Genomic DNA, 14,184 nt, shown 5'->3' with positions numbered 1-14,184 from the left:
TTCCTTCCTTCCTTCCTTCCTTCCTTCCTTCCTTCCTTCCTTCCTTCCTTCCTTCCTTTCTTCCTTTCTTTCTTCTTCTTTCTTTTTTTCTTTGTTTCTTTTTTTCTCTCTTCTTTCTTTTTTTCCTTTTTTTAAATTGTAAACAACTATGCTGGGTTGGGTTGTTATTTTGCCTTTTGCTGGGTAAAAGAACAGATGATATGGTTTGGACATTTGTCACCTCCAAATCTCCTGTTGAACTGGAGTCCCCTGTGTTGGAAGTGGGGCCTGGTGGGAGGTGTTTGGATCATGGGGGTGGATCCCATGAATGGCTTAGAACTGTCCTCTTGGTGATGAGTGAGTTCTCACTCAGTTCATGTGAGATCTGGTTGTTCAAAAGCTTGGCTTTGCCTTCTGCAATGATTGTAAGCTTCCTGAAGCCTCCTCAGAAGTACAGCAAATGTTGGTGTCATGCTTATTCAGCCTGTAGATTCATGAACGAATCAAACCTCTTTTCTTTGTAAATTACCAACTTCAGATATTTCTTTATACCAATGCAAAAAATGGCCTAACACAGAGGCTAAACCATTAAGTAAAGCAGCTGGTGGTAATGGACTTGTTCAATTTTCAGACTTGCATCTTTGTAATTTTCCCCAGCAACAAACACAAGCATTAATATGTAAAACATACATCACTGAAGATTATCTTACCATCTTCAACTATGCTGTCACTGGAGATAAAAACCAAAGCCATTGCTAGACAGATTGGCCCCATGTGTCAAATGGATCTTTTTTAGTGAGGTAGGGGGTGGGGATGAAGGACAGAGAGATGCCAGAATCACCTGATGAACTTTCAAAGATCAGTAAACAAATGGAAAAACACTGATATTTGGGGAACTTTAAAGTAAACAACATGAAACATAATTGCTATAATCAGACCTGCAAAAAAAAAAAAAAAAAAAAAGAAAGTCTGACATCACCAAGTGATGGCAAAGATGTGGGGAGGCTGGACGTCACACAAAGATCCTTTCAGTCAATTTCATTGCTGCTTCATTTATCAGAAACTTACAGTACAACTTTGCAGCGTTTTGGATGTATCTGTAGAGTTTCATGTAGGGTGGTGTATACTATACAAGTCATTTTCCAAAATTGAAATTAATATAGAGATTTACTTTAATGATAAAACAAAAATGCAGCAGCAAAACAACATAACAGAGAAACTCACAGAATTAAATATTATTTTCCTATGGTTAGTATTTGCATGGTGTGTCTTTTTCTGTCTTTTTAGTTTTAACCTATCTGTGTCTTTAAAGTGCATAAACAGCGGGGTTGGGTTTGCTTTTCAGTCCAGTCTGACAACCCCTTGCTTTGCTGTTAGGAATCAACCACATAGAGGGTGAGTGAGCATTACCACCTGAGCTGTGCCTCCTCTCAGATCAGTGGTGGCGTTAGATTCTCATAGGAGTGCAAACCCTATTGTGAGCTGTGCATGTAAGGGATCTGGGTTGTGTGCTCCTTATGAGAATCTAATGCCTGATGATCTGAGGTCGAGCTGAAGCAGTGATGCTAGTGGTGGGGAGTGGCTGCAAATGCAGATTAACATTAGCGGGGAGGTTTGACTGCACAGAGACCATAGAAAATCAACTGTTTGCAGACTCATATCAGAACCCTATCAGTGAGTGGCAGGTGAACATTAAGCTGTGTCTGGTGGCACACTCTATAGTGGCAAGTGAGTTGATACACTTCAGTTGTACAGCTGCATCTGGTGAGCCTAAAAGTATGTATGAGACAACTTCACATTGCCGTACATTCTGGATTAAAGTCAAGGCAGAATATCCTGAGATTGCCACAAAATCACTGAAAAGCCTGATTCCATTTCCAGCATCCTATCTTTGTGAAGCAATTTTCTGCAGTGACAGCCACCAAAATGAGATTACAGAATAGACTGGACATAAGCAACACACTTAAGGTGTGACTGTCTCCCATCACCCCCAGATGGGACCATCTAGTTGCAGAAAAACAAGCTCAGGGCTCCCACTGACTCCACATGATGGTGCAGTGTAGAATTATTTCATTATACGTTACAATGTAATAGCAATAGAAATAAAGTGCACAATAAATATGATGTGCTTGAATCTTCCCAAACCATCCTCCCCACCACCCAGTTCACAGAAAAATCGTCTTCTGCAAAACCAGTTCCTGGAGACAAGAAGGCTGGGAGGCATCTTTTCATTTTTAATTTTTTCTGGCCACTTCCAACACTTCCTCTTTATCTTTGATTTTCAACAGTCTGACTCTGATGGTCTGGTACGTCTAGGTGGGTGTTGTGTATATGTTTATTCTGCTTGAGGTTCATGAAGCTTCTTGGTTCTACAGCCTGTTACTTTTCCTCAAGTTTGGAAAAATCAAGACCATCATTTCTTTATGTGTTTTTTTCCTGATCAAATTCCCTCTTGTCTCCTTTTTGGTATTCCAATTACATCCAGGTTAGATTATTTGGTATTGTCCCACAAGTCATTCATTTCAGTTTGTTTTCGATCTTTTCTCCCTCTCTTTCCCCGTTCTGCTTTATTTTGTATAGTTTTAATTTCTCAGTCTTAAAAATCGCTGATTATTTTCCTTCTCTAGTTCTTGTTCTGCTGCTAAGTACATCCAGTTAATTTTTCTTTTCAGATATTTTATTTTTCCATTATAAAATTACCACATTTTTCTTTTTATAGTTTCCATTTCTCCCCTGAGATTCCCCATCTGCATGCTCATTATGTCCATCTTTTAGTTTAAATACTTAGACATATTTATAGTGTCTGCTTTAAAACCTTCTTCTGTTAATTAGAACATTGCCTCATCTTTGAATATCAAATGAATTTATTATTTTCATCGGCCACATTTTTTTCTGTTCTTTATGTGTCTAGTGATTTTTATTGTATGCTGGACAGTATGAATGATCTATCATAGTAAATCTAGATTATGTGGTCTTCCTTTTAAGAGTGGTGAGCCTTTCTCTGGCAAGCAGTTAACTTACTGGCAGATGAGTTTTATGCTGTTGGACCTTGCTTTTAGGCTTTGTTAGGATGGGTCTAGGAATACAGTACCTCTCTTCTTAAGACTTTGCCATTCTGGGTATCAAATGACTGTCTGGGATGCTCAGTCGGTGTCTCTGCACTGATTGTTCATGACTGCAAGTTCCCCTAGTCCCAAGCATCCTCTAAAATCACTAATATCTCTTCATCCCAGAGCTTCCAGGATCTGTTCTCTGCCCATCTTTGTAGAATCTTTCTCTGTGCACTTGCAGCTTAGTATTCAGCCATGTAGTCAATGGGATCTATGTAGATATCTGAAGCTCCTTCTTTGCACAGCTTCTTCCTATCTCTTTCTCCCATTTGTGTCCACACAAATTCCAGTCAACTCTGCAGTCCTGGTTCTGATTTCTGTTTCCTCCCCACAGTGAGAGCATTGCTCTCTACTCAACTCTAATTCCTTGTGTGACATTTTGGAAAATCCTCTTGGAGGGAGTGCCTGGGACCATGTGGACCTCATCTTGTTTGTTTCTCTTCTCTCACGATTATTTAATGCCTGAAAACAGGTGAAGCTGGGGGGAGGGTAAGCCCGATACCTGTCACTCTGATGTGTCCAGACCTGGAAGTTGAGCCTAACTAATTCCTAGAAGAAGCTGGAACCTCTGTCTGCCATCTGTTGTCAAGTCTGACTCTGACTATCACTACAATCATGTATAATACTATTGATGCTTACTGTGTACCACTAGGCCATGTAGACACACTTTACAGTCAGTTACTGGTTAGATAATACAGCACCTCTTAGAGCAAGGAGCGCTGCACTGAAAATATACTTATTACTTAACAAATATTTACCAAGCACCTGTTATATACCAGGAGCTGCTTTTGGTGCTGTGGATATGGTAATGATTAAAACAGATGAGGTCCTTGTTGTTGTAAGAGGCTATTCTAGTGGGAGATCAGTGATAAGTGCAAAATAAATTGAAATAGTTCAGACTGTGATAAAGGCTATGGGGAAAACAAAACTGAGCGATGGATAGACTGATGGAGATGGACATTTCTGAGTGACAGTTGCTTAAAACCCCTTATGGGTTAACATTTGAGCTAGATTGATGGTTCTCAGCTACAAGTGATGTTGTTGTTCCCTGTCCTCCAGGGCATGTGACAGTGTCTGGAGACGTCTTTGGATGTCATAGCTGGGTGAGTGCTACTGGCATCTAGTGGGGTAGAGGCCAGGGATGCTGCTGAACACCCTGCAATCCACAGGAGTGACCCCACAACAGAAAATCATCTGATCCAAAGTGTTACAAATGCTGAAGTTGAGAAACTGGAGAGAGAGCCTCCCGAGTAAGCTCGGTACTTCTGGATGCGTTCAGCGGGCAGGTACTGGGCTTTCACGGGATTCCACCCTAGCCTTATTGGGCTCAGTTTAATTGAGTAAGAAATGAGACTGGAGAACGGGTGGGCAATTCTTTCGTATCAAACTGGGCATGCCCTGGTCTTTCTGCAAGCTTGAATATGTGGTCAAAACATCCTATTTTATGGGTTGAAATTAACCAAGTTACATGACCTACCACACTATACAGAAGAGCTCGCTGGCCGTGAAATAGGGGAACTGTGGACTGAAAACTCTCTATGGGCTCAGGACTTTACTGGACTCTCTGGAGAAACAAATAATCCATATATTGTTGTTGCCCTTATGGAACTCACAATTTAGCCCAGAGCATTCGTGCATGAGTCAGTTAATGGGCAGTTTAGTGCTTGCCTGTTTTTAGCCACAATGGTGAAGGATAGATGGCTGTGGGGGTGACCTCTTGTAGGAAGGAGGTGGGCATGGGACAGCTCTCCTCTCGGGCTGTGTTCTGGTTGTAGAATTACCAGCTCCCCTGTTCACCACAAAATCTGAAGCCAAGAGGAAGTCAAAAGTCAGCTGGAAGAACCTTCTCTCCCCAGAAATGGCTGCAATTCCTTCTCTGAAGAGGCTCAGAGACGAGGGGTGTGGAACTAGTGCCGACACAAAGCTGGGCTTCATGTAGAGTGGGAAGCCCATTTAAATAATAATAAAATACTAACTGAATGGGAAGATCCATTTGTGTATTGGTTTCTGAAATGAAAGAAGTGGTCTGCCTTCTCTGTAATTGCTGTCAGGTTTTAAGCATTCCTCTTTTCAGAACTCTCCTTTTAATGCAGCCGTGAAAATTGTTACCAAGCAACAAGCGGGTCTTGAGAGGTAAGCATTCAAGAGTGACTGACATGGAGACTTTTCATCCGGAGGAAGCTGCCGTTATGCCAGCCCCGAAAATGCTGTGTGATGTTAGCTGCTCTGGCTGGTGAGGGCCGGGAGGTGATGTTCTGTTCAGGGGAGATCACAAAGCTGAAAATAAATAAATAAACAGGTGCGGCCCCTCATACCAGAGAACAGCACGTGGTGGATCTGACTTTATTTTGCTGCAAAGAGACTGCATGCAAAGGTGTCTTCTCTGTGTGTGGAAAGTTGTGTTCACTTCAGTCTTGGCCACCAGAAGCAAGAGAGATCCTGCCGTGGAACTCTATGGTGGCATTTAAAGGTGGCAGGCCCCAAAATCCAGTCCACACTCAATAATGCATTGACCATAAGAGGGGCTTGAACTCTGCAAAATCGCCTTTATGGTGTAAAGAATGTAGATTGGTCAGATTCTCATCACACCTCCTTATCTTCATCTCTGCCCCGGGCTCTAACTTGACCATCTCCTCCCTTTGAGGTCGTGGTGAGTGAGACCTACCTCCTTTTCAGTACCTGCCTTCCTTCTAGGCCTCTGTGGACTGCTTCATATGATTTTCACAGTCATAATTCCTTCAGGTTGGAAATTCTGCCCTGATCTAGGGACTTTATGGGTTTGATTCTTAGCCATCAGCTACCTTCTTCTGGAACACATTTTTCCTCGGACTTGAGTTACTTGTCTTTGGCCCATAAACCACAGCTAACTCCACATAAACAACAACAACAACAACATCAATTGACTTTCCCCAAACTCATACGTATCAATGTGAACCAGTTAAGAAAGCTACGGGGGATGGGAGCTTGGGGAGGGATAGCATTAGGAGAAATACCTAATTGTAAATGATGAGTTGATGGGTGCAGCAAACCAACATGGCACATGTATATCTACGTAACACACCTGCACGCTGTGCACATGTACCCCAGAACTTAAAGTATAATAAAAAAAAAAGAAAGAATGCTACACAAGAATAAAAAAGAATGCATTTCGAAGCTTACAGCCACATGGAAATGCCTAGCAGACGGGACCTCCAGCAACAGAAGCCAGCTGTGTAAAGGTGGGTGCTGTGCGATTCCGTTTCCCTGAAGCCCAAGAGCAAGGAGCACAGTCCATGCTGATAGAAGTCAAGACAGTGGCTTCCTCCCAGGACTGTGACTGCAGGTGCAGGCGGGAGCCTTCTGTGTCTACATGGAAGGTGGTTACATGGGTGTCTAATGAGGGCCTCATTCATCTCCTAAGATTTATGCACTTTATTCTCACATAAGGTACTCCTCAATTTTTAAAAAACGGAGAACCAGTATAATTTGCCCGCAAATAGAAAATTCATAATTGATGTAGGCCCCTGTCAAAGTCAGAAGTCTCTCTTCCTTAGGCCCTATCTGTTTCTTTTAAGGGAAACGCACAGCAGAACTTGCAGGCTCTGTAGAGAGGGGGTCCGTAGGGGCTGGCTCCACTCTCCTGGTCGTGGCTCGCTGCCCCCGGGTAACGCCGAAACATCAGGATGTGGCTGGTTTCCCACCCTGACTTCTGCTTCTGCCCAGGAAATTTCTTTTGTTAATTGCTGGAGTGGTTTGGGTGCTTTTTAAAGGGGAGAATAGGCCCGGAGGGCTTATGAGGCCTCTCCGGGGCCGCTGCAAAGGAAGGAACATGTGTTGCCTGTTTTAGTGTCTTCCCTGGGGAGAAGTGAGATTATAAAAGGTTCAATCATCAGTGAAGCCCTCGAGTTAGAGCAACACAGCAACACTGTAGGATGCAGCAAGCCCCCCGGGGCTGCGGTTTAGATGGAGCTGGACCTCTTCTGGAGGGTTTGCAGGGGCTCCTTGCTCAGCTCTGTGTTGCCCGTGGCATCCCTTTTTGTGAGCCTGGTGCAGGTGGGCATGCTGCATTTGTTAATTCCATACATTTTACTTCCCCTTCTACAGAAATGTAAAATCATTACTTGCTGTTTCAGCACCCAGGCCTTCAAAGGGGAATTTAATCCTTATCAAAGAGTTATATATAAATATATATTTTTTTCCTGGTACAAATTAAAATTAATTCATGTGATGAATACATTTATCCATTTTATCACCTAAATTCATCTCATGTAGCACCAGGGGTGGGCGGTCATTTACTTAACCATGGAGTCAACTAGTAGTATTGGAGATTGCCTTGATGTGCCAGGCAGGATTCTAGGCACCTGGGTACAGAGATTGAATCTTTACTTGAACTCAGGTCAGAAGAAATAGACACTCAATGAACAAAGTGGTAAAAAGTGTCCTGAAGAGACGCAGTGGGGTAAGGGTCAGGTGGTGGTGAGCAGGGTGCTACCAGGTCAGTGCTCAGAAGTTCCTCTGACGTGGTGGTGTCTGAGCAGTGGCCTGACTGCAGGGGGATGAAGGAACCTCTCTGCAAACTGCAGAGAGCAGCAAGTGCAAAGGCTCTGGGGCGAGAGAATGGACAACGTGCTTGGGAAGCAGCAAAGAGGCACGTGTGACCCAATTGGATCCAGCCACCGGAGCATGAGAGCCAGAATGCTCCCTGAGAGACCAGGTGGCCTGGGCCAGGTCAGGCACCGGGATTCAATTTTGAGCACCATGGAAGCCATGGTCAGGCTTAGAAGAGAGGAGTAACATGCTTGAGACAAGGACTTGTCCTCCCAAAGGACCACACATGCTTTGAACAGAGAACCAGCAGTGTGGGGCTGCACAGTGGAGGCAGGAGGCTCAGGGGGTGGCCTGTGTGGTTTGAGCACCTTTTCTTTTAGGCTCAGTGTCCCAACCTCACTGGATTTCAGAGGCCATTTTAATTCCCTTTAAAATCAGAAAAAGCGAAAGGGCTGGGTGAAGTGGCTTATGCCTGTAATCCCAATAATTTGGGAGGCCAAGGCAGGAGGATCTCTTAAGCCCAGGAGTTTGAGACTAGCCTGGGCAACGTAGCAAGATCCCATCTCCTCAAAAAATAATAAAAAATAAATAGCTAGATGTGGTGGTGCATACCTGTAGTCCCAGCTACTCAGGAGGCTGAGGTCGAAGGATGGCTTGAGCCCAGGAGGATGAGGCTGCAGTGAACCATGATCACAGCACTGCACTCCAGCCTGGGCAACAGATCAAGATCCTGTCTCAATAAAAACAAAACAAAAGAAAAGAAGCAAAGGAATACAATCCTGTCTGGATTGTGTTTGTCTTTTTACCAACACAACTGTTAAAATATTTATATAGGCATATATATGTATGTATATACATACATGCAAATATGCATATATGCACGTTCATATGTATATATGTAAAATATCGGTCATTTAGCATACATATAAAATATTTAGATAGACAAACAGATGACAGATAGATGTAGCCAATGGAAGACGGAGCCATTAAGACCACAGTGGCTGGCTCATCAAGATCATGGGAATCCCACAGCATCCCCGGCTGCCATTGTCTTGGTCGAGTATGATGGTGGCCTGCCTCCGGGTGGGGAAGTGGAATGGGAGAAGGGTTCAGAGTCTTGATCTGGTAGTGCTGACCACATCTGCTGACTGTTGGAAGTGGGGTGTGAAGAACGGAAAGCACTGGTGCTGCGTTTGGGAATTCATTCTGCAGGAGGACCCATTTCTTCTTCTGCAGCTCCTTCACACACAGAGAGGGGTTTCTATGAGACTGGAGCCCAGCAGAGAAGCAGGGAAGTGGAGTGGGGAGCCGGCGCAGGTGCTAAGAAAAACTGTTACAATTCAACATGTCCCCTGGGGATACAGACTGTGACCCTTGGATGCTGCCCACACTCAGGTGCAGATGTGGGCCTTCTGACGAAACTTCTCCGCAGCAGCCCGGGGGAGGAGGCAAGGTGGGCTCCCATTCTGAAGCTGGGCGTTGTTCTCCTTGGTGTCAGCTTCTCTCTGAGTGTTGTCACCACAGTCCCCTTGTAGAGCGCCTTGATTGAGATCAAAGTGTGTGTGCATGCATCGTTTTATCCAGAGCCTGCTTCCCTCCTGCCACTTTCAATGAAATTTGCGAGTCATTCCGGGCACCTTCAGAGGGAGAAGGCTTCTCTCTCTCTGGCTGGCTCAGTGAGGAGCCGCTCAAAGAGAAGTTACTTAACAAGCTCTCGCCTGTGCATGGCTTCTGTGAGCACGTCTTGCTTTCCTGGGCTCCTGGCTCTGGCCTGCAACTTTCCTGACCCATCTCATTTTCATGCCCTTTGTGGGGAGTTACAGCAGGAGGCTCAGATGGGAGCAATTAGTTTCAGCAGGTAATTAGGCTTCTGGGCTTGGGCTCTGAGAGACAATTGGAAATTTTTATTTCAAGTCTCTTTAAAGTCCTCCCGAGTCTGAATCAGATGGTAAGGTGTTTAGAAAACCCAATTACATCCCACTAGCATACGAAATGTTCACAATATAGTCAAGGAAGCATATTGCCTTTTACTTTAAAAATGAACCTTTTTCCCCATCTTTGCAACTTACCATTTGCCTGGTTGCAAGAAACACAAGCAACAAATGTCTCCTGGTCCACCTGCTTCCTGTCGCAGATCAGTTAAAAGGTAAAATGGTCCGAGGACCACGGCTTCAGGCACTTGGCCTGTCTATCGCAACCATGGAATGAGGTCAGAGAGGAAGACAATTACTTTAGAGAATATTCCCCACCCAGTGGTCGTGTGAATGTGCTGAAAGGTGATCTAAAGTGTCGAGAAGGAGGGACCTATGGGGATTCCCGGAACGTCACTGGCTAAGATGGTGCTTCCTGCAAAGACCATGCTGTTTCCTTGTGAACTGTTCCATGGTGTCCAGGCTCTGCCTAGTCTTCCCTGGAGATTGGGCCCTATTAATTTTAGAGAAGGTGCTCTCCAGCAAGCTTGAATAATCAGGCATTTCCCCTACCCCCATATCTGTCTCCCAGACATTTCCACTCATTGCTCATTTTTATTTTTTGAGATGAGATTTCACTCTGTTGTCCAGGCTGGAGTGCAGTGGCATAGTCATAATTCATTGTAACGTTGACCTTTCAGACTCAAGCAGTCCTCCTGCCTTAGTCTCCCAAGTAGCTAGGATTTCAGGGTGGACCACCATGCTCAATTTTTAAATTTTTGTTGTTGAGACTGGATCTCAAACTCCTGGGCTCAAGTGATCTTCTGGCCTCAGTCCCACAAAGTACTAGGATTACAGGTGTGAGCCTCCATGTCTGGCCTGCCCATTGCTCTTAATTCTGGTCTCTTGAACACACAGACTAGGAAGGAACTCTTTACAGAAGAAAGAATGTTTGAAGTGTTGAAACGGATCTCAAGGACATTAGGAAGCCTTCTTGGTGATGGACAGACTACTTGAGGAGCTCCAAAATGTTCTGTTCACAGCTGTGTCTTCAGCCTAGATAGGGCTGCCATCAGCTGATAGGAGACTAGCTGATATGGTTTGGCTGTGTTGTAGCTCCCATAATTCCCATGTTCATGAGAGGGACGCAGTGGTATGTAATTGAATCGTGGGGGTGGGTCTTTCTCATGCTGTTCTTGTGATAGTGAGTAAGTCTCATGAGATCTGATGATTTGACAAAGGGGAGTCCCCCTGCACCAGCTCTCTTGCCTGCCACCATGTAAGATGTGCCTTTGCTCCTCATTCACCTTCAGCTCTGATTGTGAGGCTTGCCCACCCATGTGGAACTGTGAGTCAATTTAACCTCTCTCCTTTATCAATGACCCAGTCTCAGGTATGTCCTTATTAGCAGAGTGAGAACAGACTAATACACTGGGAAAATTAGAGAAAAACAACAGTTGGGACACATAAATTCAGGAAAGGCACTTCCTCTGAATGAGCACAGCTCCATGGACATGGGGCTGCATTAGAGGATGCCATCTGTGTGCAAAGGAAGAAGATGAGCTGGGCAGTGCACATGCCTCCAAATCTGCTCACCCTGGTGAGAGAAGGATCAGAAGCACCCTGATCTTGTTGCTAGCACCCACTTGTATGTTTGTAAATAAACAAGAGGATGGGGCCAGGCATGGTGGCTCACACCTGTAATCCCAGCACTTTGCAAGGCTGAGGTGGGCATATTGCTTGAGCCTAGGAGGTCACAACCAACCTGGGCAACGTGGTGAAACTCCATCTCTACAAAACGTACAAAAATTAACCATGGGTGGTGGCATGCTTCTGTAGTTCCAGCTACTCAGGAGGCTGAGGTGGGAGAATTGCTGGAGCCCGGGAACTTCTGGCTGCAGTGAGACATGACTGCACCACTGCCCTCCAGTCTGGGCAACAGAGTGAGACCCTGCCTCAAAAACAAACCAAAACAAAAAAAACACAAAACAAAACAAAACAAACACAAGTGGATAAGCCAGTTCTCACACAGCAGTCAAGTAAGCATCCTGGGGATGGGATTGAGAAAATAATGTCCAAAAAGTCAAACTGAGTGGCCATTTCCACCTTGTGGTTCATGTTTGTAGAAGCTGGAGGGTTTAAGCATGGCATCATTGGTGAAGTCACAAGAATAATAAATCACAGCAACTGCCATCATATGGAGGGAAGAAAGCATTAAAGCTAGTGTAGAATCTGGGTGGAGTCCTGGCTCTGTCATTCCCAGCTGGTCAGCATATGTTCTGCTTCTGAGCCACAGTTTTCTCATTTATAAAATGGCGAAGGGAGGAAGTACACCCACTTCATAAAGTTGTGTAGGGTGTAAAAGAAAGGAGTTCTATGGCACAGCTTGGTAAATGATAGAGCCCCATATGTATTTGAGGTAGGATTATGTTGTCTAATTTGTGTTTGGCCAAGATTCAAAGTCTCTTGAATTCTCACAGAGAAAAAGCACTCAGGTTTGTGGTGAGAAAATTGAAGGACTTTCCTCACTTTCTAGGAAACAATCCAGATACCAGGTGGATCCTTCAGGGCTCCACGCAGGAAACAGAAACTACTTGAGGTGAAAGTGGCTGAATACAGGGAATCAAGTGCTCATGAAATTATCAGATGGAAGGAGAAGTGGACTCTGGGGATTCAGAGACGTGCCACCTTGCAGAGTGAGTGTGTGTTGCAGAATGACCTGCCAGGCAGCTGCCATTTCTTTCACCATCAGGAAAGTGAGGAATCAGGAGACTGCCATGGAACTATTGATCCCAACAATACATGAAAACAGAGATCTCTTGGTTGGGCAATGGGGCTCAGGAATCTGCTGCCACCGTTGTAACTATGAGGACACCTGGACAGTATCATGCAGCTATGGAGGCTGTAATGTCCTTTCCACACCTGCTCAGTTGGTGGCCTGACACAAGTGCTGGTGCTGGCAGAATCAGCCATGGGAAGCCAGGAGATGGCCTCATTTCTTCCACATCCCCCTGGGAAGCATCTTTCTGCTTGACTGAACTCAATCTCATCTGTGGGTGAAGGTGTGTTTGTGACCTATTCCTGCTTAACAGATTACAGCAAACTTGGCACACATTTATTGATTTCTGTGGATCAGGGATCCAAGTGGGCCTGGCTGTGTCCCATTCCTCCTGTGGCTACCATCATGGTGCCTTAGCTGGGGCTGACGTCTCATCTGAAAGCCCAACTGGGGAAAGCTCTGCTTCCAAGCTCACTCGGGTTCTTGGTAAGCTCAGTTGCTCCAGGGGTGACAGAGACCTCAGTTCCTTGCTGGCTGTTGCATGGAGCCACCCTCCACTCCAGTTCCTTACCACAGGGAACTCTGCAATGTGAGGGTTTACATCCTGGAAGCTGAGATAGCCAGGGAGAGTCTACTGGCAAGATGGAGGTTACAATCTCTTGTAAGTTAATCAAGGAAGTGAAATTTTATCCCCTTAATTACACGTGTCATCCCATCATCCTATTGGCTAGAACATGTCACTAGCTCACCTCACACTGATGGGGATGCAGGATTCCACAGGGGCATGAATACCAGGGGGTGGGGATCATTGGGGACTACGTTTCTATCAGTTCACCACAAAGAGATTCCAGAAAATGTATTTTTTAATTTTTCAACCTTAGTAGTACAAGAAGAGCTTGTGGTGGAGCTGGAAATTCATGCTAAATGCCAGTAGGCCATATCCAGTGGACAACAGGAAAATAAAACCCACAGGGCAACACGAGGAGCACTCTGGACATCATAAAGCAAGTGAGATTCCCTCTACGTAGGTCTGGTGACAGGCAGGGCTTTGCAGCTTAGAGACTGCTTTCTACAAATGTCACTGCCGGTGAGTGGTCTCCAGTGAAAAGACTGTAAAGCAATACATTGTCCATAGTAGAGCAGCAAGGAATCCTCTGCTAAGAAAGGGATGCACAATGATGCATCTGAACCCAGTCATCAACAGCCCAGAAGTGAGCACCAGACCCCAGCCTTTCAGATGCAGCACATGCACCATCCTGAGCTCAATGACCCAATCTAATAAATGGGAATAATGACAGTCTCCACCTGCTGGGTTGGTGAAGAGTTAGTTAATAACTACTTTTCAATGTTAATTGTCTCTTTGATAATTAAGTAACTAGCACATTGCCTAGCATATTGCAAACGATAAAAAAATGTGGGTTATTCTTACTTTACAATCCAATGTCTTCCTTTCCCAGATGAAGAAGCTGTGGGCCAAAGGAATAAGGTGACTCACGGTACATTAGTGTCCAAAATATCTATGGTCACTTAGTGGAGGTGAGCCTTGCAGCCAGGTCTCTTACACCCAATCCTCTTTCCATCATACTCTAAGAGAGAAATTTCCAGTAAAATAGGCAATGGTCCACTGTTTCAGTTGAAATTGCCGTTTTTATAGTTTAAAATGGCTGCATGTTGATGAGTTCACATGGTTTAGGGGAGAAGCTGGCATCTTGAGTGTTCCTGCTAGGCACAGGAAGTTGTCCGGCCTGAGCACACTTGTAGAGTCTCTGGCCTCTTGGTCAAGTGGTCAAGGATACTCTCAAGGTCAGGTTCAATGTGTCTGCCTCAGATGACCTTAGAGCTAACACAAATGACCCGAAGCTCAGGTTGAGAGCATTTG

This window comes from Mandrillus leucophaeus, unplaced genomic scaffold (genome assembly GCF_000951045.1).
Source record: "Mandrillus leucophaeus isolate KB7577 unplaced genomic scaffold, Mleu.le_1.0 Scaffold41, whole genome shotgun sequence".
Classification (NCBI taxonomy): domain Eukaryota; kingdom Metazoa; phylum Chordata; class Mammalia; order Primates; family Cercopithecidae; genus Mandrillus; species Mandrillus leucophaeus.
This window is presented reverse-complemented; position numbering follows the sequence as displayed.